General features: G+C 47.5%; 1 long non-coding RNA gene across 1 annotated transcript in view; it reads left to right on the top strand.

The window, feature by feature from the left end:
- The first annotated feature begins 303 nt into the window (after nucleotides 1-303).
- LOC147113882 (uncharacterized) overlaps nucleotides 304-20,532 on the top strand; it is a 99,881-nt gene continuing 79,652 nt past the window's right edge. Inside the window, exon 1 of the long non-coding RNA XR_015079299.1 lies at nucleotides 304-511. This is a non-coding gene — a long non-coding RNA (uncharacterized LOC147113882). The remainder of the gene's footprint in view (nucleotides 512-20,532) is intronic.

Here is a 20,532-nt window from a genome sequence, read left to right as displayed (position 1 = left end):
AAAATATTTTTTATATCAACATGATACTAGTTATTTGATTCTTCGAACAATAATACATTTTCCACATTTATTTCATTTCATATTATTCTGTAAAAAGAGAACATGTATGTGTATGTTTAAAATGAATTACTGCCCATTGTCCATGCCTAATAATGAAAGGTGCCGTGTAGATGAATGCCGTGAATGCCAGTAATCACTGAGAGGCGTACAAAGTAACATGGCTGTAGACTGCTGGAACGCTTTGCCACCTAGTGGAGCAACAGTCATCTGCATTTCACATCATTTTGATCCAGCTATGGAAAGCAATGCCGCACATTTAAAAACAATTGCATTACTTATTTTGTCCACTTTTTCTTTGCAGCCAATGACAGGTAATAAATAACTGGTGAGGGGTGAACTTCAATGGTTGATGACTAACCTCCTTCACTCTGAGATGGAGTGCTCACTTGCCTGCACAGTGCTCGACGTACTGACTCACCGAAGAACAGGAAAGGCAAGCTAGAAAGAGCAGGTGAGTTAAAATGGTGCTTGAATTAAATGAAACAACACAAAATATGTTCAAGCGTTTGGCCCCCTGGAACTCTCGTGATCTGTGGTTAGGACTAATGGGACACTAAGACAGGAATGCTTGCATGAATTAACTGAAAGGAATATGCAATGGGATTTGAAAATGTGCAGTTATTCCTACTTTAATTAATACATAGAAGTTACAATATGGAAACAGTCCATTTGGCCCAACCAGTCCGTGTTGGTGTTTACCCTCCATGCAAGCAAAATAGTTCTTATCACATTTACCCATCCTGTTCCCATATCCCTTCAACCCCTTTTCCTTCATCCACCTATACAATCCAACTTGGAATGTTGACATAACTTCTGCCTCAACCATAATCTTTGGAAATGAATTTCACAGCCTCACAACTCTCTGTGTGAAGGTGTTTCTCTGACACACTGTTCAAAATCTGTTACATTTAATCTGGTATCTTTGTTCCCTCGTTTTTGGCCCCTCAACTGCTGGAACAAGTCTATTTCTATCTACCCTTTCCTATCCTTTCATAATTTTAAAGATTTCTCTTATATTGCACCGTAATCTATATTGTTTGAATGAAAAAAGACTCTTTGGGCTGGATTTTGTCAATGGGGGTGCGTTGGGGGCAGGTTTTAGCCAACCCACGCTATTTTCCCTTGATTGGCCTTGTTAAACCCGCCCTGCGGGCTTAGCCGGCCAATTAAGGAAAAGCCGGTGACAGAGGACGTCTGCATACGATGTTTCATCTGTCAAAAAATTGTCAGCGTTTGACAGCTTTGAGAAGCTGTCAAAACTGACAATCTCTGTTCTAAGGTGAGCCCTTGTACTGAAGACTCACCAAACATCTTTCCTCAGCAGAAATCAGATGGCTGCTGCATCTGAGAATGCAGCAGCCATTCTGTCATCTCTGCCATTGAGATAAGGAGCCTCCGGATCCCCAAGGGTTAAAACCTGCAGGAAGAAGCAAAGGTAAGTAAACTTTTTATTACACTTTACACTTACCTCTCATACTTACCTCTCCACACTTGCACCCATCACTCACCTCCACAGTGCACTTTTCGATCCCTCTCACCCCCGCAGACCCACTGCTCGCCTCGCTGACCCTGGCGAGGTTCGCAGCCGTCGGGAAGCCCACACTTGCGGGGTAAAATGGGGATAAGCCTCTTAACTGCCTGTTAACTACCTGTTAACAGGCAGGTAAATGGCTGTAATCCCCTTCCCGTGGCTTGGGGACCCGCCTCCTGGGATGATGGCACGGAGGCAGGTTGGGAGCGGGGTTGGCACCCGCTCCCAGTTTCTGCCATTTTCCCAGCAGTCCCGCCTCCATACCTGCCTCCCCAGGGCTGGGAAAATTCCCCCCTATTTTTCTAGTCTTTATTTGTATTTGTAGTTCTTCATACCAGGCAGCATCCCCGTGAATCTGTCTTGTAGCCTCTCTAATGTCTTTCTTCTCATGCGGATCCAAACACTGCACACAGTACTCTAACTGAAAGTCTTATCAAGATTTTATACAATTATCTGTTAGCTTTACTGTGGCTGAAACATATTCATTTATATTTCAGTAATCACAAGATATGTTAACTAGTAACCAAAACACTAGATGATTTTAGTTGTAAATTTTCCTTTTGTCCAGTTTACACATTTTGCAATCATTCTAGTTCTGCCTGTATGCGGACATATCTAATTATCCTTTGGGCTGTTCTGGTATTTCTCACCCTTCAGTTTCTCCACAGGAGACACTTGCTACTGCACAGATTGCTTTTCACAAGCGCAGTCTCGACCACAGACCTCTGCATCACTGTGGTTAATACAATCTATGATTGACCAATAGCAGCTGCACTTACAAACTGAGCTGACCTACTTTTCTGTTCACTACTTCATTTGGAGGCCAAGCTGTGAACCAACAAAACCCTCTCTTAGCAATGGAAGGTCATTGGAAATGAAGTTGCAGTGGGATTCCCACCATAGTCCTATAATGAATAACTGTGTACTGCCCTATAGTCTCCAAGTCATTCTGTGGAACAGCCAGCATTTTCATCATTCAGCTTTCTCCTAATTACAAGGATTCACTGTATGGACCAGCTGAAATCTGTTGAACAATGTGTGAAAGGTTTTAAACATCAACGCCCCCCCCCCCCCCAATGTCAGCAGCAGTTTGAGGCAAGTGCCCTCACTACTGTAGACGACCTTATTAAGCTGGGCTCCACAAACTGACAGTATGTTAGATATCATGGGTCTTCTACTTTCACAAATGAAAAAAAATTAGCAATTTTTTTCATGAAGACGGTATTCCTTTAAATAATCGTACATTGTCAACACATCACTGCCTCCATGTTACAGTATAGGTCTTGGGTAAATTGTTAACCCTAACCTCAAAATAATTCGGGAAGGGGATGCACTGCTCACAAAATCAGCTTGTTCTGGCACTGAGCTGTGGAAGATGCATCCATACTTTTAAACTATTTAGTAAGATTGAAAGCATAAATGCCATCTCAGGCATCGTGCGTTTAGATTTTGAAATGTTTCAACAAACCCTCTGAATTTTCTGCACACAAAAAAGTCAAAGTAAAGCAGAGCAGCAATGAAAAATTATTACTGTAGCCTTTGGTCAATGTGTAACCAAATAACTGTGGCACTGGTAAGTTCAAACATATTAATGACCTTTGAAAGCTACTGTCCTCACAAAGGAGGACACAAATAACCCCTCAGAGATGTCGGGGAACATAGGATCTAATGAGAGGGAGGAACTGAAAGAAATCAGTATTTGTAGGGAAATGCTGATAGGGAAATTGACGGGATTGAAGGCCGATAAATCCCCAGGGCCTGATAATCTACATCCTAGGGTACTTAAGGAAGTGGCCCTAGAAATAGTAGATGCATTGCTGGTGATCTTCCAAAATTCTATAGACTCTGGAACAGTTCCCATGGATTGGAGGGTAGCTAATGTTACCCCACTATTCAAAAAAGGTGGAAGAGAGAAAACGGGGAATGATAGACCGGTAAGCCTGACATCGGTAGTGGGGAAAATGCTAGAGTCCATTAAAAAAGATGTAATAGCAGAGCACTTGTGTTAGATCCGTGTATCTTAATGTTGTGTCCTTCAATAATCAGACAACAGGCTGCAGAGAACGATTCAACAGGTGTTTACTGAATGAGGGATACTCTAGAACTAACTGTACAGATCACTACTCAGGGTTTATATACAGGTGTGGTCACTGCCGGTACTACAGTATACAGGAGCTGTAAAAAGTAGTTCTCCCCTTAAAGGTACATACATTACAATTCCTCCCCTTTTAGATTAATAGTACCATAACACTCATTTAACAATTAAATGTCAAACTAATTACAATTAACACTTTTAACATGCAACATTAGCTGAAAATAGTCTATTTATAAATTCAGTCTTTGGGGAGGCTTCCTGATCCTTTCTGGATAGCGCCTTTCCCGAGTGTCTTGCTCTTGGTGCGGAGGCGATTCTGGCCCCCTGTCGTCGGTTGGTTCATCAGCTTCCGATGCTACTGTTTCTGGGGTAGATGCTACCTGTACGTTGGGTTCATCACCAGGTACGTATGGGCGAGGCATGGGGTTGACTTGTTCCTGTGACTCTAGGATCTGGTCAGCATGGCGTCTCACGATGCTCTCCCCAACGTCCACTGTGTATATTAGTGGGCCCTGTCGTGTGCATATCGTTCCTGGCTGCCATTTTTCTGTTCGGTAGTCGCAGGCCAAGACTGGTTGCCCTACATTGAAGCTCCTTGTTGGCTTCTCATGGACGTGCTGGAATTGCTTACTCTCAACATCTCTTCGTACGTTTGGTCTGACCAAATCCAGGCGAAATCTTAACCTTCGGTTAAAGAACATCATGGCTGGGGCCTGGTTGGTGACTGCATGTGTCGCATTCTGGTAGGCGAACAGGAAATTGTCCACCTTGTGCTGCAGCGGAATGTTGTCATTGTACATAGCCTTTATTGCCTTCTTAAAGGTTTGTACGAACCTCTCAGCCAATCCATTTGTGGCTGGATGATACGGGGCGGATGTGTAATGCCTTACCCCATTCCTTTTCATAAATCTTCGAAACGCTTCGGACACAAACTGTGGTCCGTTATCAGAGCAAATCTGCTCTGGCAAGCCATTCCTGGCAAAAATGGTCCGTAGGACTGCAATAGTTTTCTCCGTGGTGGTGGAGGACATTTTGATCACCTCAGGCCATTTCGAGTGTGCATCCACGGCTATTAAAAACATTGAGTCCATGAATGGACCAGCAAAATCAATATGCACCCGTTGCCATGGAGATGAGGGCCACTCCAATGGGTGTAGAGGGTCATGTGGTGGTGCATTTTGGACCTTCTGGCATCCTGAGCAACTCTTTTCAGGTCCTCGATATGCTGATCGATCCCCGGCCACCACACATAAGCCCTAGCAAGGCTTTTCATTTTCAGCCCTCCCAGATGACCTTCGTGAAGCTCATTGAGCACTCTCTCCCTTAACTTGGGTGGAATTACCACTCGGGATCCACACATCAAGGTCCCCTGGCATACTGACAGCTGTTCTCTTCTGGATGAGAATGCTGGCAACAGTGAGTCGCCATGTGCTGGCCATCCCTTCACCGTCAAATCATATACCCGAGACAGTGTCGGGTCATTTCGGGTCTCCTTCTCTATACCAGTGTTAGTTACTGGCAAGCATTCAATTATAGTCGAATGAAATATTTCGACAGGATCCACTGCTGGTGCTTCCTCCACAGTAGGCAGTGGCAGGCGTGATAGCCCATCAGCGTTTCCATGCTGTTTCATGCCCTTATACTTGATTTCATATTGGTGCGCCCCTAGAAAAAGGGACCATCTTTGTAGCCGTTGCGCAGTCATCACCGGAACGCCCTTCTTTGGATTAAAGATGGAGACAAGTGGTTGGTGGTCAGTCAGCAAGGTGAACTTCTGCCCGTGCAGATAGTGATTGAACTTTTTCACTCCCCACACTAGGCTGAGGGTCTCCCTGTCAATCTGGGCGTAGTTACGCTCAGCTGAGGTTAGTGATCGTGACGCAAAGGCTATTGGCCTCTCTGAGCCGTCAGAGAATTTGTGCGACAGCACCGCTCCAATGCCGTAGGGTGACGCATCACATGCCAACCGAATTGGTAATGCCGGGTTGTAATGGGCCAATACCTCTTTCGATGTGATTAGTGTTTTGCTCTTCTGGAAAGCTCGTCTACATTCGTCGCTCCACTTCCATGGCATCCCACTTTGCAGTAGGGTGTTCAGTGGGTGTAGTATTGTAGACAAATTTGGCAAGAACTTATGGTAGTAGTTTACCAGCCCAAGGAACGACCTCAGTTGTGACACATTTTCCGGTGCTGGAGCCTTGACTACTGCCTCAATCTTCTCTGGGGACTTATGTAACCCCTCTTTATCGATAACGTGGCCACAATACGAGATCTGTTTTCTAAAAAACACATTTGGGGCGGTTAGCTCGGAGCCCATATTCCTGCAATCTAGTGAGCACCTGCTCCAGGTTGGCAAGGTGATCACTGTCGTTTTCGCCCGTGACCAGGATGTCGTCCAAATAACACTGCGTCCCTGGGATCCCTTGCAGGACTTGTTCCATTGCCCTCTGCCAAATAGCCAGAGCTGATGCTACCCCGAATACCAGCCGGTTGTATTGGTAGAGACCTTTATGGGTGTTGATTGTGAGGTATTTTTTTGATGCTTCTTCTACCTCCATTTGCAGATACGCCTGGGCCAGATCAATCTTAGTGAAGCGTTTCCGTCCAGATAGCGAGGCGAAAATATCTTCAATCCGCGGAAGTGGATATTGTACGGTGTGAAGGATCGGGTTCACTGTTACCTTAAAGTCCCCACAGGTGCGAACCTTCCTTGGTTCCCCAGGCGTGCTGCTCAACGACTTTTTCATCACAGGAATGATGGGTGTAGCCCACTCGCTCCAGTCTACCTTGGACAGTACACCTGAATGTTCCAGACTCTCCAGCTCAGCTTCGATGGCTGGGCGGATAGCATAAGGTACTGGTCTGGCTTTAAAAAATTTTGGGCTTGCGTTTTCTTCAATTTTAATCATCGCTGTCATGCCTTTTAGTTTTCTGAGTCCTTGCTGGAACACTTCTTTCGCGTCAGTTAGGATCTTTGACAGTCGCCCAGGTGTGACGTCGTCATCCTTTTCGTCAGCCACAGGCAGTGCCTGTATGGAATGCCAATCTAGCTGTATCTTCCGGATCCATTCACGTCCTAGTAGTGGTGGTCCTCCATCTGGCAATACATCTAAGTCCATTTTTGGTGTTTCCTTGCCGTTATATATAACGTTCACCCTTATTTTTCCTTTGGGGTAGACTTTTTGCCCCGTGTACGTCTTCAAGACAATCTTTGTATCTCTCAAGGGTATATGTGAGAATAGCCGCTTGTAGTCCCTTCGGTTTATGACTGTTAGGGCTGATCCTGTGTCCCATTCCATTTTCACTTGGACTCCTGCTATCTTGAGCGTGACCCAGATAGTTTGGTGATCCTCCATTTTGATCACATTATGTAGTTTCAGACAACCCAGCTCCTTGCTTCCGGAGTCTGTATCACTCTTCTATTGTCTGAACTACTCTCCGTCACCTTATGTACCTTCTTGTACTTCTCCTGTGGAGATTTCTTGCTGCTGGATTTCTTTCCCGACCTGCAGACTCTTGCTATGTGTACTACTTTTCCACACTGTCTGCACACTTTGTCCTTGAACCAGCAATCATTATGGCCGTTTGTTGTTCTGCCACAGCGATAGCACTTCACTGTTCCGTATGACATTTCATTTGTGCCATATTCTTGCGGTCTCCGTTGTATCTCTGCAGCGCCCCGTGCTGCTGCTTCGTGTGATACTGCAATGCTGAAAGCCTTGTCCAGCGTAAGATCCTTTTCTGATAGAAGCCATTTCTGGGTTCCTTCACTTTGAAGCCCACATACAAACTTGTCCCTTAAAGTATCTGCTAGTCCCGTTCCAAACTGGCAGTGTTTCGATAGCTTGTGCAGTTCCGTTAAGTACTCAGCATTACTTTCATCTTTATGCTGGTTCCTTTTGTGAAACTTAAATCTTTCTGCTATCAGCAGCGGTGTGGGGTTTAAGTGGTCCTGTAGGATTGACACTATGTTTTCAAAATCCTTTTCTACTGGCTTCTCTGGGGTTACTAGGTTTCGTAGTAAGCCATATGTTTTTGCACCCATTGAATTCAACAATACCAGCGCTTTCTTGTCATCTGGCACTTCATTCGCCTTGCAGTATACTTCTATGCGTTTGACATATGTCATCCAACCTTCGACTTCATTGTCGAACGCTGTGATACTGCCATTCTTCGGCATTGTTGGGTGTGCTTAGACTGGCTTAAAATGGCGTCTCCCGCGCTTTCCTTTCTTCCCCGCTGCGGCTAAAAATGGTGTCTCCCGCGCTTTCCTTTCTTCCCCGCTGCGGCTTAAAATGGCGTCTCCCGCGCTGCTGCCAATGCCGCTCTCGGCGGTTCTCATGGCAAATGGCAGTGCCTCGCGTTTTCCTGCACGCCTCTCTCCCCCGTTGACGCTGCTCGACCCTTGAACACCAGCTGCGCTCTGCTCTCTCTCGTCTCTCTCCCCCGTTGACGCCGCTCGGTCCTGAACACCGGCTGCGCCCTGTGCACTCTGCCCTCTCTCTCTCCCCCGTCGACGCTGCTCGGCTTTTTTCTGTGCCGCTCGGTCGGGCTCTAGCCCGTCGCTGTCCGGGAAGGGTCTGTGCAGTACCTGTTTCCAGCCCGTTTCGCTGGACCACCGTGACTGGAAAGCCATGCCTGGCTCTCGACAGCCTCCCCTGCTATGCTCAAATCTCCGCTGGATGACTGGGCGGTTGCCTGTGGTCGACGCCCGTGCTTCTGGACTCGACCTTCTTCCACTGTTCTCCAGGAGCGAATCCCTGGGAGGTGATGCAGAGTTGCAGGTAGGTTCGAACTTGCTCTTCGCCACTGTTAGATCCGTGTATCTTAATGTTGTGTCCTTCCATAATCAGACACCAGACTGCAGGGAACGATTCAACAGGTGTTTACTGAATGAGGGTTACTCTAGAACTAACTGTACAGATCACTACTCAGGGTTTATATACAGGTGTGATCATTGCCGGTACTACAGTATACAGGAGCTGTAAAAAGTAGTTCTCCCCTTAAAGGTACATACATTACAACTTGGAAAACAGTGACAGGATCGGACAAAGTCAACATGGATTTACAAAAGGTAAATCGTGCTTGACTAATCTACTGGAATTTTTTGAGGATGTAACTGGTAAAATAGATAAGGGAGAACCAGTGGATGCGCTGTATTTGGATTTTCAGAAGGCTTTCGATAAAGTCCCGCATAAGAGATTAGTGTGTAAAGTTAAGGCACATGGGATTGGGGGCAAGGTACAGACTTGGATAGAGAACTGGTTGGCAGACAGGAAGCAAAGAGTTGGAATAAACGGGTCTTTTTCCGAGTGGCAGGCAGTGACTAGTGGGGTACCGCAGGGATTGGTCCTAGGACCCCAGCTATTCACAATGTATATTAATGAGGGAACTAGATGTAATATCTCCAAGTTTGCAGATGACACAAAGCTAGGTGGGCGTGTGTGCTGTGAGAAGGATGCCGAGAAACTCCAGTATGATTTGGACAGGTTGGGTGATTGGGCAGATGCATGGCAGATGCAGTATAATGTGGATAAATGCGAGGTTATCCACTTTGGTGGCAAAAATAGGAAGGCAGATTATTATCTGAACGGCAATAGATTGGGAGAAGGGGAAGTGCAACGAAACCTGGGTGTCCTTGAGCACCAGTCGCTGAAGGTAAGCATGCAGGTGCAGCAGGTGGTTAAGAAGGCACATGATATGTTGGCCTTCGTAGCGAGAGGGTTTCAGTACAGGAACAAGGATGTCTTGCTACAGTTGTACAGGGCCTTGGTGAGACCACATCTTGAGTATTGTGTGCAGTTTTGGTCGCCTTATCTCAGGAAGGATATTCTTGCCATGGAAGGAGTGCAGTAAAGATTCACCAGACTGATACCTGGGATGGCAGGAATGACGTATGAGGAGAGATTGGGTCGATTGGGCTCATGCTCGCTGGAGTTTAGAAGAATGAGAGGGGATCTCATTGAAACTTATAAAATTCTAACAGGACTAGACAGACCAGATGCAGGAAGGATGTTCCCAATGGCCGGGGAGTCCAGAACCAGGGGTCACAGTCTAAGGATAAGGGGTAGGCCATTTAGGACTGAGATGAGGAGGAATTTCTTCACCCAGAGACTGGTGAACCTGTGGAATTCTCTACCACAGAAGGCAGTTGAGGCCAATTCATTAAATATATTCAAGAAGGAGTTAGATATATTTCTTAAGGCTAAAGGGATCAAAGGATATGGGGAGAAGGCAGGGACAGGGTACTGAATTTGGATGATCAGCCATGATCTCATTAAATGGTGGAACAGGTTCGAGGGGCCGAATGGCCTACTCCTGCTCCTATCTTCTATGTGTCTATGTTTCTATGAGTGATTACCCAGCCGCCACAGTAAATGTGATGTAAGCTGTATCTGACGTTTTGTAAATGTCTGAAATACTAATTCACTTCAGATCTTCTGTAAGCATTCCTGCAAAATGCGCACAATTTTCTAAAATACTTTAAAAGGAAAAAAAATCCTTTTGCCCGGCTGCTGGGTTTAATCAGATCAGCTTTCGTCAGTCTATGAACATTCAGGAGGCTCAGGTGGGTTTTAAAAATTCAATTTGGTTCCATTTTTAATAACAGCTGAAGAGTCTGGGGGGGTGTTGGGATGCTCCTCAGGTCAGTAATGGATCTGAGGGACCAACATAATCCTTAGACCTCTTCAACTGTAAAATTACAGTTTACTGCCTTCCAGCAGCATATAGTAGCGATCCTCATTTTTCTTCATACCCAAATACCATTGGAAATGGCAGAGATCTTTTATTTTTTTTAGGCAATCATTTTCTTAAGTGTTTCAAACTTAGGTATAGCTGTGCAAGTAGTGATAATGTTGGAGAGAAGTGGGACAATTACAGGTTTAAAGGAGGATTCTTGCTCCTGACTGGTGCCCTGCCACTCAGGAGGATGGAACTGCAGTTTAGCTGCAGCTAGTTCAGAAATTCAGAAATTTGTGTGAGAAAGAAAAATAGGCCTAGAAATTGGATGGCACAGCACCCGTTTTGCAGGCATTTAATGGGCGCCTAAGCCTCCAATATGGCAGTCAGGCTGTGCATGCTTATTACGTGCTGGAAATGCGTTACCTGCTGCATTGGTGTAGGCAAAAGATCATGCGTCCAGGGCCCATGCCTGGTACAGGTGTTAGGTCCTTTATTTGCATGTGTAAAGGGACTACCGCCTGTTTGAGGCCCCTTCTGCAATATTGCTTTACCCTGAGGCAGCACCAGTTGCATTCAGGAAAACCAGATCTACATGTGATCTAACAGAAAGTCCTTAAGGGATCACTGCAGGCTGCCACCGAAAAGGTAAATTTGTTCTAAAATACTGATCTGAATGTGGAGCTGGGAGGAGCAAGAGTGCTCCTCCTGACACCACATGAAACCGCTGCCTGCCACCACTCCCCCCCACTGTCCCCCACCCACAGTGATTGTGATCTCGGCCATCCGATTGCCAGCACCACCCTCCCCCCGCCACCGCCCTCCTCCCCCCACTAAATTGCTGAATCCCTCCCTCCCGGCCACCACTACCCTTCCTCCTGATCACCCCCTACTGGTCAACACCCCCCTCCCGATCACCCCCTACTGGTCCCCCCGCCTCCTGATCACACCCCTACTGGTCCCCCCCTCCTGATCACCCCACATGCTGGCCCCCCTCCCGATCACCCCCCTACTGGTCCCCCCCTCCCGATCACCCCTTACTGGTACCCCCCCCCAACCCCTGAACACCCCTACTGGTCCCCCCCTCCCGATCACGCCCCTACTGGTCCCCCCCTCCCAATCACCCTCTACTGGTCCCCCCCCCCACCCCCGATCACCCCCTACTGGTCCCCCCCTCCCGATCACCCCCCTACAGTTCCCCCCCCCTCCCGATCAGCCCCCTACTGGTCCGCCCCCTCCCGGTCACCCCCCTACTGGTCCCCCCCCTCCTGATCACCCCCCTACTGGTCCCCCCCTCCCGATCACCCCCCTACTGGTCCCCCCCACTCCCGATCACCCCCCTACTGGTACCCCCCTCCCGATCACCCCTCTACTGGTCCCCCCCACTCCCGATCACCCCCCTACTGGTCCCCCCCACTCCCGATCACCCCCCTACTGGTAACCCCCTCCCGATCACCCCCCTACTGGTCCCCCCCCTCCCGATCACCCCCCTACTGATCCCCCCCACTCCCGATCACCCCCCTACTGGTAACCTCCTCCCGATCACCCCCCTACTGGTCCCCCCCCTTCCCGATCACCCCCCTACTGGTCCCCCCCTCCTGATCACCCCCCTACTGGTCCCCCCCTCCCGATCACCCCCTACTGGTTCCCCCCCCCCGATCACCCCCCTACTGGTCCCCTACCCTCCCCATCACCCCCCTACTGGTCCCCCCCCTCCCGATCACACCCCTACTGGTCCCCCCCTCCCGATCACCCCCTACTGGCCCCCCCTCCTGATCACCCCCCTACTGGACCCCCCTCCCGATCACCCCCTACTGGTTCCCCCCCCCTCCCGATCACCCCCCTACTGGTCCCCTACCCTCCCCATCACCCCCCTACTGGTCCCCCCCCTCCCGATCACACCCCTACTAGTCCCCCCCGTCCCGGTCACCCCCCTACTGGTCCCCCCCCTCCCGATCACCCCCCTACTGGTCCCCCCCTCCCGATCACCCCCCCTCCTGATCACCCCCCTACTGGTTGCTCCCCTCTCCCGATGGCCCTTCCCCCGATCACCCCCTACTGGTTGTTCCCCTCTCCCAATGGCCCCCACCCCCGATCACCCCCTTACTGGTCGCTCCCCTCTCCCTATAGCCCTCCCCCCGATCACCCCCCTACTGGATCCCCCCCTCCCGATCACCCCCTTACTAGTTGTTCCCCTCTCGTGATGGCTCTCCTTTCGATCGCCCCTCTCTCCCATTCTGCTTTAAGGACTTACCTGAAGGCCACTGCCGGTGACACAGCAGCCCGATGTTCAAGGCCTCTTCTTTGGCGAGCTGCCAGGGATGCCAGGGGTCACTAGAATGCTGCCTTGCTTGAGGAAATACAAATATGGTCACAGAAATCTAATTACTGACAAACTTCAGGTCATTCAGAGATGAACTGTTGTTTGTTCAAGTTAAATGAAATATGCTCATAAATTCTGAGATGCAGCTGAGATGCTCTCAGAATTTTAAGTATGTTTTCTATCTGTAAATAATTTGTAACATTTGCAGTGAATGCAACATGTGCAGATGCATAGTTTATAATGTATGATGGCAGATCTCCTGTGGTGTTGCTCATTGTAAGTCAGAATTTGTGCAAGCCGGAGAACATTTGCATATCTTCAGAGAATGTATTTGGAACAAGATGTCTGAAAACAAAATGTCTGTCTTCTCTTGAGAGAGGAAGGGTGAAATTTGAGCTAGAATGTGTCGGTGCTGGAGATAGGAACTAAGAAATGAGATGTGGCTGTAAGGGTGTTTCTTAACACGATCAAAATCAAGAAGGGCAAGGAAGGGATAGCAAAGGAAATGAACAGGGTAAAAGAGACAAATGGAGATCATGTCAAGGAGAGGAACTGAACTACTTCAAGGCAGGAATTCCTGGAAAAGATGTTGTAATGTATGTACCTTTAAGGGAGAGAACTACTTTTTATAGCTCCTGTATACTGCAGTACCGGCAGTGACCACACCTGTATATAAACCCTGAGTAGTGATCTGTACAGTTGTTCTAGAGTAACCCTCATTCAGTAAACACCTGTTGAATCGTTCCTGCAGTCTGTTGTCTGATTATTGAAGGACACAACATCAAGATACACGGATCTAACATTGGCGACGAGCAAGTTCGAACCTACCTGCAACTCCGCATCACCTCCCAGGGATTCGCTCCTGGAGAACAGTGGAAGAAGGTCGAGTCCAGAAGCACGGGCGTCGACCACGGGCAACCGCCCAGTCATCCAGCGGAGATTTGAGCATCGCAGGGGAGGCTGTCGAGAGCCAGGCTTGGCTTTCCAGTCACGGTGGTCCAGCGAAACAGGCTGGCAACAGGTACTGCGCAGACCCTTCCCGGATGGACAGCGGCGGGCTAGAGCCCAACTGAGAGGCATAGAAAAAGGCCGAGCAGCTGTTGTGTATGTACCTTTAAGAGAGAACTGTTTACAGCTCCTGTATACTGTAGTACCGGCAGTGACCACAACTGTATATAAAGCTGGAGCAGGCTTCTGTACTTCAGTCTTGAGACTACTCTACTCTAGTAAACACCTGTTGATTGTTAAGTTACAGCCTCCGTGTAGTTCTTGGGGAAACATCCTATTTAAAGAATCACGGATCTAACAGTGGCGACGAGGTTGATTCGAATCTGCCTGCAACTCTGCATTTCCCGTTAAGGAGTAGCTCCGGGAGGACGGTGGAAGAAAGTCGAGGCCAGAAGCACGGGCGTCGACCACGAGCAACCACCCAGTCATCCGGCAGCAAGTGAACATCGCAGGAGTGGCTGTTGAGAGCCACGACGATCCAGCAACAGACTGGCAACAGGTGGAGCGCACACCCTTCCCGGACAGCGGCGGCGGGAGCCGACCGACGGCGTAGAAAAGCCGAGCAGCGTCGACGGGGTAAGAGAGAGGGTGAAGCGCACAGGGCGCGGCCGGGGGTTAAAGAACCGAGCGGCGTCGAGGAAAAACAAGCAGAGAGAGAGAGAGTGGGTAAAGCAGCAGCTGGGTTCAGGAGCGAGCGACGGCAACAGGAAAGGCGCACAGGAGAACGCGCAGAGCACAGCCAGGGCTCAAGGGCTGAGCCGCGTCTGCGGGGAGAAGAAGGGAGAGCGCGGGAGATGCCATTGAGCCGCGGAGAAGAAGGGAGAGCGCGGGAGACGCCATTTTTTTCAAAGCTGCAGCGGAGAAGAAGGGCAAGCGCAGGAAGGAAGGAAAGCGCGGGAGATGCCATTTTGTTCCAGCGGAGAAGAAGGGAGAGTGCAGGAGATGCCATTTAGACAGTTAAATTACACCCAGGGATGGCGAAGAATGGCAGTATCATGGCATTCGACAATGAAGTCGAAGATTGGGCGACATATGTGGAATGCATTGAGGTGTACTGCAGGGCGAATGAAGTGCCAGATGCTAGGAAAGCACTGGTTTTGTTAAATTCCATGGGTGCAAAAACTTATGGCTTACTGCGAAACCTGATAACCCCAGAGAAGCCCGTGGAGAAGAATTTCGAAAGCATAGTAGAAATCCTACAGGACCACTTAAGCCCCACACTGCTGCTGATAGCAGAAAGATTTAAGTTCCACAAAAGGAACCAGCATAAAGATGAAAGTAATGCTGAGTACTTAACGGAACTGCGCAAGTTATTGAAACACTGCTAGTTTGGAGCGGGACTATCAGATGCATTAAGGGACAAGTTTGTGTGTGGGCTTCAAAGCGAAGGAACCCAGAAACGGCTTTTATCAGAAAAGGATCTTACGCTGGACAAGGCTTTCAGCATGGCAGTATCACACGAAGCAGCCGCACGGGGCGCTGCAGAGATACAATGGAGACCGCAAGAATACGGCACCAATGAAATGTCATATGGAGCAGGGAAGTGTTATCGCTGCAGCAGAACAACACACGATCAGAAGGATTGTTGGTTCAAGGACCAAGTGTGTAGACAGTGTGGAAAAACAGGACACATAGCAAGAGTCTGCAGGTCAGGGAAGAAAACCAACAGCAAGAAATCTCCACAGGAGAAGCACAAAAAGGTACATAAGGTGATGGAGAGTAGTTCAGGCGAACAGGGAAATGATACAGATTCCGGAAGCAAGGAGCTGGGTTGTCTGAAACTACATAAGGTAACCAAAATGGAGGATCACCAGACTATCTGGGTCACACTCAAGATAGACGGAGTCCAAGTGAAAATGGAATTGGACACTGGATCAGCCCTAACAGTCTTAAAGCAAAGGGACTACAAGCGGCAATTTCCACATATACCCTTGAAAGCTACAGAGATTATCTTGAAGATGTACACGGGGTAAAAAGTCTACCCCAAAGGAAAAATAAGGGTGAAAGTGATATACAAAGGCCAGGAAATACCTAAAATGGACCTATATATATTGCCAGATGGAGGACCACCACTACTAGGATGTGAATGGATCCGGAAGATACAATTAGATTGGCATTCCATACAGGCACTGAAGGTTGAGGCCAAAAAGGATGACGACGCCACACCTGGACAACTGTCAAAAATGCTAACTGACGCACAAGAAGTGTTCCAGGAGGGACTCGGAACACTAAAAGGCATAACAGCAATGATTAAAATAGAGGAAAATGCAAGTCCAAAGTTTTTTAAGGCCAGACCGGTGCCTTATGCGATCCGACCAGCTGTTGAAGCAGAGCTGGAAGGGTTGGAATGTTCAGGAGTACTGTCCAAAGTAGACTGGAGTGAGTGGGCTACACCCATCGTCCCTGTAATGAAGAGGTCATTGAGTAATACACCTGGGGAACCAAAGAAGGTCCGCATCTGTGGGGATTTTAAGGTGACAGTGAGCCCAGTCCTTCACACGGTACAATATCCGCTTAAACGGATTGAGGATATTTTCGCCTCGCTATCTGGAGGTAAACGCTTCACCAAAATTGATCTGGCCCAGGCGTACTTGCAAATGGAGGTAGAAGAAGCCTCGAAACAATACCTCACGATCAACACTCATAAAGGTCTCTATCAATACAACCGACTGGTGTTCGGGGTAGCATCAGCTCCAGCTATTTGGCTAAGGGCAATGGATCAAGTCCTGCAAGGGATTCCAGGGACCCAGTGTTATTTGGACGACATCCTGGTCACGGGCGAAAATGACAGTGATCACCTCGCCAACCTGGAGAAGGTGCTCACTAGATTAAAGAAATATGGGCTACAAGCTAATCGCCACAAGTGCGAGTTTTTCCAGAAGCAGATCTCGTATTGTGGCCACATTATTGATGAAGAAGGGTTACATAAGTCTCCTGAAAAGATTGAGGCAGTAGTCAAGGCTCCAGCACCGGAAAATGTGTCACAACTGAGGTCGTTCCTCGGGCTGGTAAACTACTACCATAAGTTCTTACCAAACTTGTCTACAGTAGTACACCCACTGAATACCCTACTGCAAACGGGGGTACCATGGAAGTGGAATGACGAATGTAAACGAGCTTTCCAGAAGTGCAAAGAATTGATCACATCAAAAGAGGTGTTGGCCCATTTCAACCCAGCACTACCAATTCGGTTGGCATGTGATGCATCACCCTATGGTATGGAGCGGTGCTGTCGCACAAATTCCCAGCCGGGTTGGAGAGGCCAGTAGCCTTTGCGTCTCGGTCACTAACCTCAGCCGAGCGCAACTACGCCCAGATCGACAGGGAGGCCCTCAGCCTAGTATGGGGAGTAAAAAAATTCAACCACTATCTGCATGGACAGAAGTTTACCTTGCTGACTGACCACCAACCACTTGTCTCCATCTTTAATCCAAAGAAGGGCGTTCCAGTGATGACTGCACTACGGTTACAAAGATGGTCCCTTTTTCTAGGGGCGAACCAATATGAAATAGAATATAAAGGCATGAAACAGCATGGAAACGCTGATGGGCTATCACGCTTGCCACTGCCTACTGTGGAGGAAGCACCAGCAGTGGACCCTATCGAGATATTTTATTCGTCAATAATTGAATGATTGCCAGTAACTAATGCGGATATAGAGAAGGAGACCCGCAATGACCCGACACTGTCTCGGGTATATGATCTGACGGTGAGGGGATGGCCAACACATGGCGACTCACTGTTGCCAGCATTCTCATCCAGAACAGAACAGCTGTCAGTATGCCAGGGGACCTTGATGTGTGGATCCCGAGTGGTAATTCCACCCAAGTTAAGGGAGAGAGTGCTCAATGAGCTTCACGAAGGTCATCTGGGAGGGGTGAAAATGAAAAGCCTTGCTAGGGCTTATGTGTGGTGGCCGGGGATCGATCAGCAAATCGTGGACCTGACAAAGAGCTGCTCAGGATGCCAGAAGGTCCAAAATGCACCACCACATGCCCCTCTACACCCATGGGAGTGGCCCTCATCTCCATGGCAACAGGTGCATATTGATTTTGCTGGTCCATTCATGGACTCAATGTTTTTAATAGCCGTGGATGTGCACTCGAAATGGCCTGAGGTCATCAAAATGTCCTCCACCACCACGGAGAAAACTATTGCAGTCCTACGGACCATTTTTGCCAGGAATGTTTTGCCAGAACAGATTTGCTCCGACAACTGACCACAGTTTGTGTCCGAAGAGTTCTGGAGGTTCTTGAAAAAGAATGGGGTAAGGCATTACACATCCGCCCCGTATCATCCAGCCACAAATGGATTGGCTCAGATGTTCGTACAAACCTTTAAGAAGGCTATAAAGGCTATGTACAATGACAACATTCCGCTGCAGCACAAGGTGGACAATTTCCTGTTCGCCTACCGGAATGCGACACATGCAGTCACCAACCAGGCCCCAGCCATGATGTTCTTTAACCGAAGGTTAAGATCTCGCCTGGATTTGCTCAGACCAAACATACGAAGAGATGTTGAGAGTAAGCAATTCCAGCACATCCATGAGAAGCCAACAAGGAGCTTCAATGTTGGGCAACCAGTCTTGGCCCGCGACTACCGAACAGAAAAATGGCAGCCAGGAACGATATGCACACGGCAGGGCCCACTAATGTACACAGTGGACGTTGGGGAGAGCATCGTGAGACGCCATGCTGACCAGATCCTAGAGTCATAGGAACAAGTCAACCCCATGCCTCGCCCATACGTACCTGGTGATGAACCTGACGTACAGGTCGCATCTACCCCAGAAACAGTAGCATCGGAAGCTGATGAACCAACCGACGACAGGGGGCCAGAATCGCCTCCGCACCAAGAGCAAGACACTCGGGAAAGGCACTATCCAGGAAGGATCAGGAAGCCTCCCCAAAGACTGAATTTATAAATAGACTATTTTCAGCTAATGTTGCATGTTAAAAGTGTTAATTGTAATTAGTTTGATATTTAATTGTTAAATGAGTGTTATGGTACTGTTAATCTAAAAGGGGAGGAATTGTAATGTATGTACCTTTAAGGGAGAGAACTACTTTTTACAGCTCCTGTATACTGTAGTACCGGCAGTGACCACACCTGTATATAAACCCTGAGTAGTGATTTGTACAGTTAGTTCTAGAGTAATCCTCATTCAGTAAACACCTGTTGAATCATTCCTGCAGTCTGTTGTCTGATTATTGAAGGACACAACATTAAGATACACGGATCTAACAGATGTGGCAGTAAATTAAATGATATAAATACAAAGCAAAGTGCTGCAAATACTGGAAATCTGAAACCAAAACAGAAAATGCAGTAAACACTCATTTAATCATCTCCTGTTTTTCTTTTAAGCACTTTCCAAATCATTCTACTTCCTCTCTTGTATGAGTGTTTGTGTGTGTTTTTATGCCTCTCCTTCCACATGTTCTGGTTCTTTTTAAATGTGGTTCATCTGATTTTTTTCCACTTCTGATGAAGGGCCTATATCCTACCTCTGGTCTCCAATACTCAGCTTTGTGAGAGCGTGCAACTTCAAGGCTCAGGAGGTGTCATGACAACACTATTTAAAAAGATGGGAAGGTGGGGCTGAGGCTGAGTTGAGCAGGGAACTGTCATGGTGGCTGTATCGTGTTTCTTTGTAGAATCTGACTGGTTGTTTTTATTGAATCTGATTTGAATTAATCAATCTGAAGGCAGAAAATACATACTTAACTAATCAGAATGAAAAAAATTACAGATGTTACAGACACAATTAAAAAAAAGAAAGATACGTGCATTAAAATACTTACTTTACTGAATATGGAATATGGAATTTGCCTGCTTTTGACTACCCACTTATTTAATAATACTTCTTTTTATAATACCATCAGGGCCAAATTTAATTCCACTTAGTCCCACAATAGATGGCTTCTTGGTGTAATCAACTGTCTCCCAATGTGGTTGTGAGAAATATCTGTCAAAAATTTGTCATGCTGCACAATGGCTTGGTGACTAAATACATCACTGATGGCAACTCCCAACTGCCTTCTTTTCAGGCAACTATTGTGCTCTCATTGGCATAGTCACACCAGATAGTTTACTTATTCTTCTGTGGAATAGTTCAAATGAAATGTTATATATTAGCCTTCTGACAGCCAACACTGGGAGCCTCCTGAGGTTTATCACAGATGCATATCATGAACATCTCTAGCCTATAACTTGAGAACAAGAGACTTGGTCAGGAATTTGTTGGACTTTAATCTATGAAAAAGAAAACTTTCAGAAGAGATTTGTACCCATTTGCAGGATTTCCTGATGCTGCAGTTAGAAAGCTTGGATAGAGATATGGTGGACATTCCAATATCTATTGAGGAAACAGAGGTGGCCAATAAGGTTATATATATAGATATAGCTATATATAGATGGCTATAGAGTTTTACAAAATCTCCCAGAACTTGACCCAGTCCTCTGAGAGTTTTACTTCACAGATGTCTAGTGGAATATACAAGGATATACACTTATTTATGGAAGGCACAAAAATACTCAAGGTCCTATTGCAGTGTGCATCTTACTAAGCAATCTTCTTGTTAAGTTGACTCTAATTTCGTGGTTAAATGCACATTCCAATGTGATACTGGGCCATACAGATCAGGAACATCCATGTTTCTGTCGCTAGACTGTGCCGACTTAGCTGGGATGGCAGTCAATGTGCTATAACTGGTTTGGGATAGTGAGGGGAAATATCAGTCAGGATTCCCATGCTCAATTTATCGATTGATCCTTCAGGAAAATATCTATGTGTGGATTGTAGATGAGGATAGGAGCAGGTTTGAATTC

This window comes from Somniosus microcephalus, chromosome 8 (genome assembly GCF_052327205.1).
Source record: "Somniosus microcephalus isolate GS21.2 chromosome 8, FLI_Smic_1.0, whole genome shotgun sequence".
Classification (NCBI taxonomy): Eukaryota; Metazoa; Chordata; class Chondrichthyes; order Squaliformes; family Somniosidae; genus Somniosus; species Somniosus microcephalus.
This window is presented reverse-complemented; position numbering and strand designations above follow the sequence as displayed.